Source organism: Chionomys nivalis, chromosome 10 (genome assembly GCF_950005125.1).
Source record: "Chionomys nivalis chromosome 10, mChiNiv1.1, whole genome shotgun sequence".
NCBI lineage: Eukaryota > Metazoa > Chordata > Mammalia > Rodentia > Cricetidae > Chionomys > Chionomys nivalis.
In genome coordinates, this window is record NC_080095.1 from 80398222 (window position 1) to 80406460 (window position 8239).

The 8239-nt window shown below is 45.4% G+C and overlaps 1 pseudogene; it reads left to right on the forward strand.

Annotated features, from left to right (window-relative positions):
• Positions 1-286: 286 nt before the first annotated feature.
• LOC130883151 (peptidyl-prolyl cis-trans isomerase A-like) lies at positions 287-1241 on the forward strand (annotated as a pseudogene).
• Positions 1242-8239: the final 6998 nt, after the last annotated feature.

Below are 8239 nucleotides of genomic sequence, written 5' to 3' on the forward strand. Positions count from 1 at the left end.
CAGCCCAAGAGTGGCAACACCCGCAGTGGGCTGAGCTCTCCCCCACAGATCACTAATTAAGAAAATGGCCTACAGCCCAATCTTATAGCAACATTTTCTTAACTGAGGCTCCTTCCTCTCTGGTGACTCTAGTCTGTGTCAAGTTGACATAAAAAGTAGCCAGCAAAGGGCCATTGCAGAATACCCTGCTTAAAGCCATACTGGGCTATATATGGAATTCTTTCTCAAAAATCCAAGGTCTGGGCTTTGCAGATGCCGCTGTCCCCTCTTACTGCTTGCTGCAGCCATGGTCAACCCCACCGTGTTCTTCGACATCGCGGCCCATTGCAAGCCCTTGGGCCGCGTCTCCTTCGAGCTGTTTGCAGACAAAGTTCCAAAGACAGCAGAAAACTTTCATGCTCTGAGCACTGGAGAGAAAGGATTTGGATATAAGGGTTCTTCCTTTCACAAGATTATTCCAGGATTCATGTGCCAGGGTGGTGACTTCACACGCCATAATGGCACTGGCGGCAGATCCATCTACGGAGAAAAATTTGAGGATGAGAACTTCATCCTGAAGCATATAGGTCCTGGCATCTTGTCCATGGCAAATGCCGGACCAAACACAAACGATTCCCAATGTTTTATCTGCACCATCAAGACTGAGTGGCTGGATGGCAAACATGTGGTCGTTTGATGGAGGAGTTACTTTCATTTAATAAAAAAACTGCCTTGGCCCATTTATAGGTCAGCCCTTAGGTGGGTAGAGCAAACAGACAAAATGCTGGGAAAAAAAAGCCGAGTCAGAGAGTCGCCATGATTCTCCCACTCCAGACAGACGCAGGTTAAGATCTTTCCTGGTAAGCCAGCTCGTGGTACTACACAAAATATTAAAAATGGGTTAGATCAATATGTAAGAGCTAGCCAATAAGAGGCTAGAACTAATGAGCCAGGCAATGATTAAAAAAATACAGATTCCGTGTAATTATTTTGGGGCATAAGCCATGCGGGCGGTCGGGTGCCGGGACGCAGCCCTGCCACAGATATTTCAACAGTCGTTGGGAAGGTGAAAGAAGGCATGAACATTGTGGAAGCCATGGAGCATTTTGGGTCCAGGAATGGCAAGACCAGCAAGAAGATCACCATTTCCGACTGTGAACAACTCTAATTCTTTTGACTTGCGGGCTTCTTACCCACCAGACCATTCCTTCTGTAGCTCAGGAGAGCACCCCAGCCCCATCTGCTCACAGTACCCTGTAATCTCTGCTCTCACTGAAGTTCTTTGGGTTCCATATTTTCCTCATTCCCCTTCAAGCCTAGCTGGATTGCAGAGTTAAGTTTATGATTATGAATAAAAACTAAGTAAGAACTGTTAAAAAAAATCCAAGGTCTGAGCATGTATCTCAGTATTAGTGTACTTACCTGCCCTGCACAAAGCTCTGGACTTGCTCCCTGGCACTGAAAAATAGCAACAACAACGTCCTTACGCTTTAAGTCTTCTGTGCCATAAGTTGCCCCAAGTCACATGAGCATGCCTGAGCTTGCCTGGCTTCTCAAGTATGAGGCTGTCCCATGATCTTGAAGTTACTTAAGGCCACGATGTAATCAGGGTGCACTGGACTGAGGTCCAGATAACACACCTTCCTTATCTTGCAGATATTTGAACTCAAGGATGTGGTAGGACAGAGAAGAGCAGAGGGAAGGCGGACTGGGCTACCAGCCATTCATACTGGGTATTTCTTGCATTTGCTCAACTGTGCTCACATCCACAGCCAGTGAACCCCACCCACAAGTGCTTGCCCTCTTGAGAGGTTTTCATCAAGCTAAGGGCACACTGCAGGTAAATCAAGAATATACCAGTCCTCTCTAATGGAAAGCAATGCCTATCCCAGATAAGACTGTTGAAGAGAGAAAAGCAAAAAGCTAAATGTAAAATAAAGTCAGAGATGATCCAAAGCAATTCCTTACAAATTAATTTGTGATGTAATGGGTATGGGAAAGTCACATACAGACTCATGAAGTTTGCTTCAGAATATCTGCATCCCTGACATGGCCTTTGCTCTTTGTTTAAACTGGCAATAAGACAGTTTCAGTTTCATATCCTGGTTTTTCAGTAACAGAAACTCACTATTTTGTTTTACACTGTCTTAGTGGGCAAAAGCCAGGGATACACTAGCTCTTGATAATAATGTATACAAATCCCACTCTCTTCAGTAGGGACAGTGCTGTTTGCGGATCAGTTTACAAATTGTGCATCTTTTTGGTTGTCCCAGTAACGAGGGAGATGTACTGATGATATTCAAGGAGATTAGGGACTCTAGGCAAGCTGACAATACAAAAATGCTAGGGAGTTATCCTTCTGTACACTGTGAAAATGTGTTGATATCACTGTTAATAAAAGTCTGATTGGCTGATAGCTAGGCAGGATTTTCAGGTCAGAGAGAATGCTGGGAAGAAGGGCAGAGTCTCGGGAGTCAGGAGCAGATACTGAGGGAAGCAAGATGAACGTGCTGTGTTGAAAGAACGTACTGCCATGTGGCAGAGGGTAGATAAGAAAATGGGTTAATTCAAAACAGAAGAGTTAGCTAGTAACACACCTGAGCTATCAGCCGAACATTCAGGAGCGGCTGCTGGGACACAGAGAAATGCATCCCACGTTCCTCAGAAGGTTCAAATATTGATCCACTTCCATTAATAAGCAAAAATACCCTATATTATTGCAACTGTCTCTAAACACTCAGATTTGGATCTATCGCTCTTTGCTTTATAGACAGTGCACATCAGTATGCTTCTTTGAAAACTCAGAGACTTCAGAGGGTGTGTACCAACAGGAACAGGAGTACTCAGTATCTTAACAGTTACCAGGTCGAGATGGTACAACCTAGCTGAGGCTCCCAAGGGTGCCTCTGCCACATCAGGGCTCCCGGGGTCTCTGACTCCTGTCCTTGACATTGGTGCTCAGAATGGAAAGCTTCCATGCTGAGGTGCAGAGGCCTTTCCATGCCGGTCTTAATTCCACAGCTCACCGTGCATTAGATCTGACAGTTTGGAAGCTGCCAGAGATTTTACTCTCAGACTCACAAACCTTTCAGGATAATGACTTTGCATCATAGTTTGTAACTTGCAATTAAACTGTCATTTCTTTTTATACTAATTCCTAGCAGAGAAAGTGGATCATAGAGATCAAATTTCCCATCAGAAGGGTAATTACAACAGCCAGGGTTATACATTCATTTTAGAATTTTACTTTAAAATTAAAAAAATTCATCCGAATATGTAGGTATGTTTTCAATAACACCTAGCCATGACATACATTTGAAAGACTTTGTGTCTGTCTGTCTGTCTGTCTGTATGTATGTATGTATAGTGTTTGCATGCTCCAGGTCACATGTGAAGGTCAAAGAACAGCATGCAGGAATCAGTTCTCTCCTTCCAGCACGTGTGTTCAAGGGAAGGAACTTGGGTAGTCAGCTTGGCAGCAAACTCCATATATGCTGAACCATCTTGCAAGATACACCATACTTTCAAAGCTCAAAACAAAATCTATAGATTGTCCTGAGACATTTTCCACTTCAATAAACCTATGTAAAAGACCACAGTTGGATATTCCTTAGCAACGGTGACTTCAGAAGGCATCGTGGTCTGTCCAGAGGTCCTCAGGCACCTTTGTCCTCCTGCATGGCCACAGTGTTTCTGTGGCCCTCGTGTTGCCAACGTCCTGACGTGGAATTGAAAGCGGACCGTCCCATTTGTCTCGGCCTTTTCAAACAATGGGGTCCTCTCAGGGCACAGTTCTGTGGGCAAGGGTTTCACTGCCTTAAGTCATGTGCAGGATGGCAATGAACCCTCAACCCCATCCAGACCCCAAAGGCCCCTCGTTTTGTCTCTTGGCACTTCAGTGGCCTATGCTATTTTTAGGAATCATTAAATCAGTCTGATCTCTTCCTGGAAAATAAAGAGCTCATTCTAAATTAGCAGGTAGGCATCTAATCCCGTATCTCAGTATCCACACCTTGCGAATGATGGCCAAGTGAAAAACTCTCATCTCAAGTCTGGTAGCACAGAGGTGCAATGCTTGAAGGATCAGTGCCACAGGTGTGTGGCTGGGGGTTCATTTGACAAAGGCCTCCAGCTGGAAAGCAGAGCACACCCAACGTTTTTAATGTCACCATACACTCCTATTGCTAAGTGTTCTATTCTCTCGCCAGTGGTTAAAATTGCTGGACGTACACAACAGAATAGCAGAATTCCTAACATTAGCCTTCAAGCTTAGAGACCCCTTGCCTCTTCGCCCTAACCCCAGGCATGGCCCACAGTCTCATCACAAATCCCAAATCCCACATGCTACAGGCCTTGTGCTTGAAGACAGTCCCCTGGGGCATGTGAAGAGAAGCGGGTTTAAAGTAATTTGCATGTTTGTGCTTCTTAAAGGAAGTGCGATTCCCATTTCTGTCACGCTCTTCAATCACAAGGGCAAATATGAAAACGGGCAGATGGGTCACACCACGGGCAAAGTCCCGAAACTGCAAATGAGGTTTGCCTATTTATGGATACCCCAGAAGGATCTCAGTACTGTCTACAGGGAGGAAACCATACGAAAATAGAACACAAATTCACACAAGCAATAGGAAATAGCAGTTAGATGGGGCGGGGGGCGGGTACCAAGCCCGGCCTTCTTTGTATCTTTAATTTTGAAACAGTAAATTGGCCAGGCAGGCCTTAAGCTTGCCACCCTTCTCCCCAGTTTCTCTTAAATCTTTCGTAATAATTAGTCTTGTAGGACACAGGGGAGAGGGTGTGGAGACATGGGCAACAGACCGAACATCAGTGAAACCTCCATGAGGTGTTGACTTGGTTTACAGTCTTCGAGAGAGACGTGAATGATTTTGATGCTCGGGTACAAGGGTGACTGGCAGGAACCGCAAAGCCAATGGCAGGTCTATAGAACACCATGGACTAGTAGTAACCCCATCGGCACTTTACGTAGAACTGTCCAAGTATATCTATCTGCAGGTCTAGAATCACGCCACATTAGCACTGGGCACACTGAAGTATTCAAATATTAGATGAATATTGAGAATTTGTTTAAAGCTTGATATTATCATAAGTGATTTAACTCTGAAGGAGAACTAAGATATGGTACACACCAGTAATCCCAGTACTTAGGAGGCTGAGACAGGAGGATCGTGAGTTTAAGGACAGCTTGGTAACACAGTGAGATAGTGTTGTGCAATGGGTCCTCTGGAGCCCTGCTCTGGGATCCCCACACCATGGTTAGGGTTCAATTCCATGCACACATCAGCCTGCCATTCCCCAAGAGTTCAAAGGCCAGGAAGAGACTAGCACTCCCTGGAGGCCTTCAGTCAGCAAGGCCCTGTGTCCAGAGACCTACCAGTCATTACCAGGTCCTCTGGCCTCATTCACCCAGCTGACAAAAGTCCCATGGTGCTGTGTGTCTGAACCAGTGCCCCTGGAATGCAGCCAAGGTGTCCACTGTTTCAACAGGGTCATCAGATGATCCTGAAACACATCAGTCTGTCAGGGCATCTGGACCAATCCCAACATGTCCTCTGTGATGTACCGAAACTTCTGTGCTCTGACCATCCATCAGGCCATTTCCACATCCTCAGACCACTCAAAAAGATGGTGAGCCAGGGTGATTTATTTTAGAATGTTGGCTCCACACCACCTATGTTCAAGAACATAGGTCCCATGTTAAGGCCCCTTCTGGCTACCTCTCTGTGCAAACAGAGCCTTGGAACATCACACTATGGTCAGAATCCAGGCTTTGGAGCTGACGACTGCTTTAGAGCATTGGCTTCATCATCAGCACGGTGTGGCCATCAATAAATACAGGAGTGTCAGTCATTAAACTACCATGTTATCTATTTCATAGTATTAATTTTTATTTTAATAGTCTCACTGTGATTTAGCTACATATGCTACATTTCAAGAGTACAGATCAGGGCTTGCAGAATGGCTCAGTGCACAGAGGTTCTTGCATGCTGGCCTGACAACCTGAACTCAATTACCAGGTCCCACATGTGGGTAGGGGAGAACCAACTCCTGCCAGCTGGCCTCTGACCTTTGAATGTGCACTTTGACATATATGCCCGTCTACTCCACTGCTCGGTTTCACGCCCCTCACACATCTCTCTCTCCCTACTCTCTCACACACAATGAATAAAATGAGTAAAAATTCAGTTTAACAGCAAATTTATAGAATTATACAATTCTCACCATTACCCAAATTTAGACTATTTTTCTTACTCCTAAAAGGAACTTCATATCAATTAAAAGTTACATCCTCTTCCTTTTCTTGCCCAGACCCTGGACAAGACGACCTACCTCTCAGCTCTGTGGGGTTCCTTCTCTAGAGCTCACTGAGACAGAACCGTACCTTAGGTGGTTTTGAGGCTGCTTTCTTTCCCTTAGAGTGTTCTCAGGATCGACTCATGTGGAGACTATCACAGTGTTCCACTTCGACAGAGCTGGATAGCCCTGCATCACGTGCACATACTCACTCCTCTGCTGACATCTGTGCTGTTTCCCCTTATTACAAACACAGTGCTGGGGAAAAGATTTGATCATGAGGTTTTATGTGGAAGCAATTTTCATTTATCGTGAGTACCAACTTAGGGAGAGAATTGTTAGCTCTTAAGATAATCCTCACAAAACATTTTGAAGAAACGGGCAAAGGGTTTTCTGGAGGAGCATTTCATAAGCCCGTCGGCTGCCTCTCTCTCTCTCCTCTCCCTTCCTGCTAGTGTTTCTTACTGAAGACACACTGCTGAATATGGAGCCGTTTGCACATTGGCTTCATTCTTGCTGTCCTGTAATGTAGAGGAGCACCTCCTCACGCATCCTGACGGTTTCCATGTTTGCTCCCTCTCACTGCTCCACTTGAGGGACATCAGTCTATATCCCTTAGCCATAATTGCACTGGGCAGTTTGTCTTTTTCATCGCTGAGCTGCAGTTCTTCGTGATTCTGGACACAAGTTTTTAATATACACAGGACTTGTAAATATAGCCTCCCTGTGGGCCAGTGGTTCTCAACCTGTGGGTCATGACCCCGTTGATAAACTCTCTCTCCAAGAGTATTTACATTACAATTCATAACAGTAGCGAAAGTACAGTTATGAAGTAACAATGAAGTAATTGTATGATGGGAGGGTCCCCACAACATGAGGAACTGTGTTAAAAGGTCACAGCGTCAGATGATGTGGGATTCCCTTCTGTATGCTCTGATTGCCATTGATTAATAAAGAGCTGCTTTGAGCCTATAGCAGAGCAGGGAAGAAGAACAGAGCTAGGCAGGGAAAATGAAGCTGAATGCTGGGAGAAGGAAGGCAGAATTTAGGAGCCATCACTGGAGACAGATATCAAACTTTGCTGGTAGGCCACAACCTCATGGTGATGCACATATTAATAGAAATGGGTTAAATTAAGATGTAAGAATTAGCCAATAAGAGCTAGAGCTAATGGGCCAAGCAGTGATTTAGATAATATGGTTTCTGTGTGGTTATTTCGGGAGTCTGGGCAGCTGGGAAACGAACAAGCAGCCTCCTACAACAGATAGGAAGGTAGAGAGCACGCTGGGGGCTGCCCTTTTTCCTTAATCATGTTCTTTGAGCCCAGCATTTTCATTCTCATGAAGCCCACTTTACTTTTTTCCCCCTTAGTTTCTTGTGCTTGGGGCCATATCTCAGAAAACACTGCTTAGTCAGGTTAAGAAAGGCCCCGTGGTGGCACACGCCTTTAATCCCAGCACTTGGGAGGCAGAGGCAGGCGGATCTCTGTGAGTTCGAGGCCAGCCTGGTCTACAGAGCTAGTTCCAGGACAGGCTCCAAAGCTACAGAGAAACCCTGTCTTGAAAAACCAAAAAAAAAAAAAAAAAAAAAGAAAGAAAGAAAGAAAGGCCCCGTGTACTGCAGGTCTGGTGACGAGCCACTGTGCTCTGCCAGCTTCTCCCTTGGTCAAATAGGCTGTGTCTTTGATTTCAGACTGTTCTTAACCTGCTGTCTCTGGACACCACCAGATTTTTAGTGAAAGCAGTGGACTCCTCTCCTTGCTTACACTGGCTCTGGACTGTCCAGAAGAGGGCAGCAGTCAGCCAGCAGAGACTCCCCTGGCCAGGCAGAACCCATCATTCCCCATGAACACACTCCCCTGTGGACGCTAACTGTTAAAAGCCTGAACGTAAGACGCTTTCTCAACATTCCAGGCTAGGAATTGAAAAGGGGGTTTGATCAATTACAA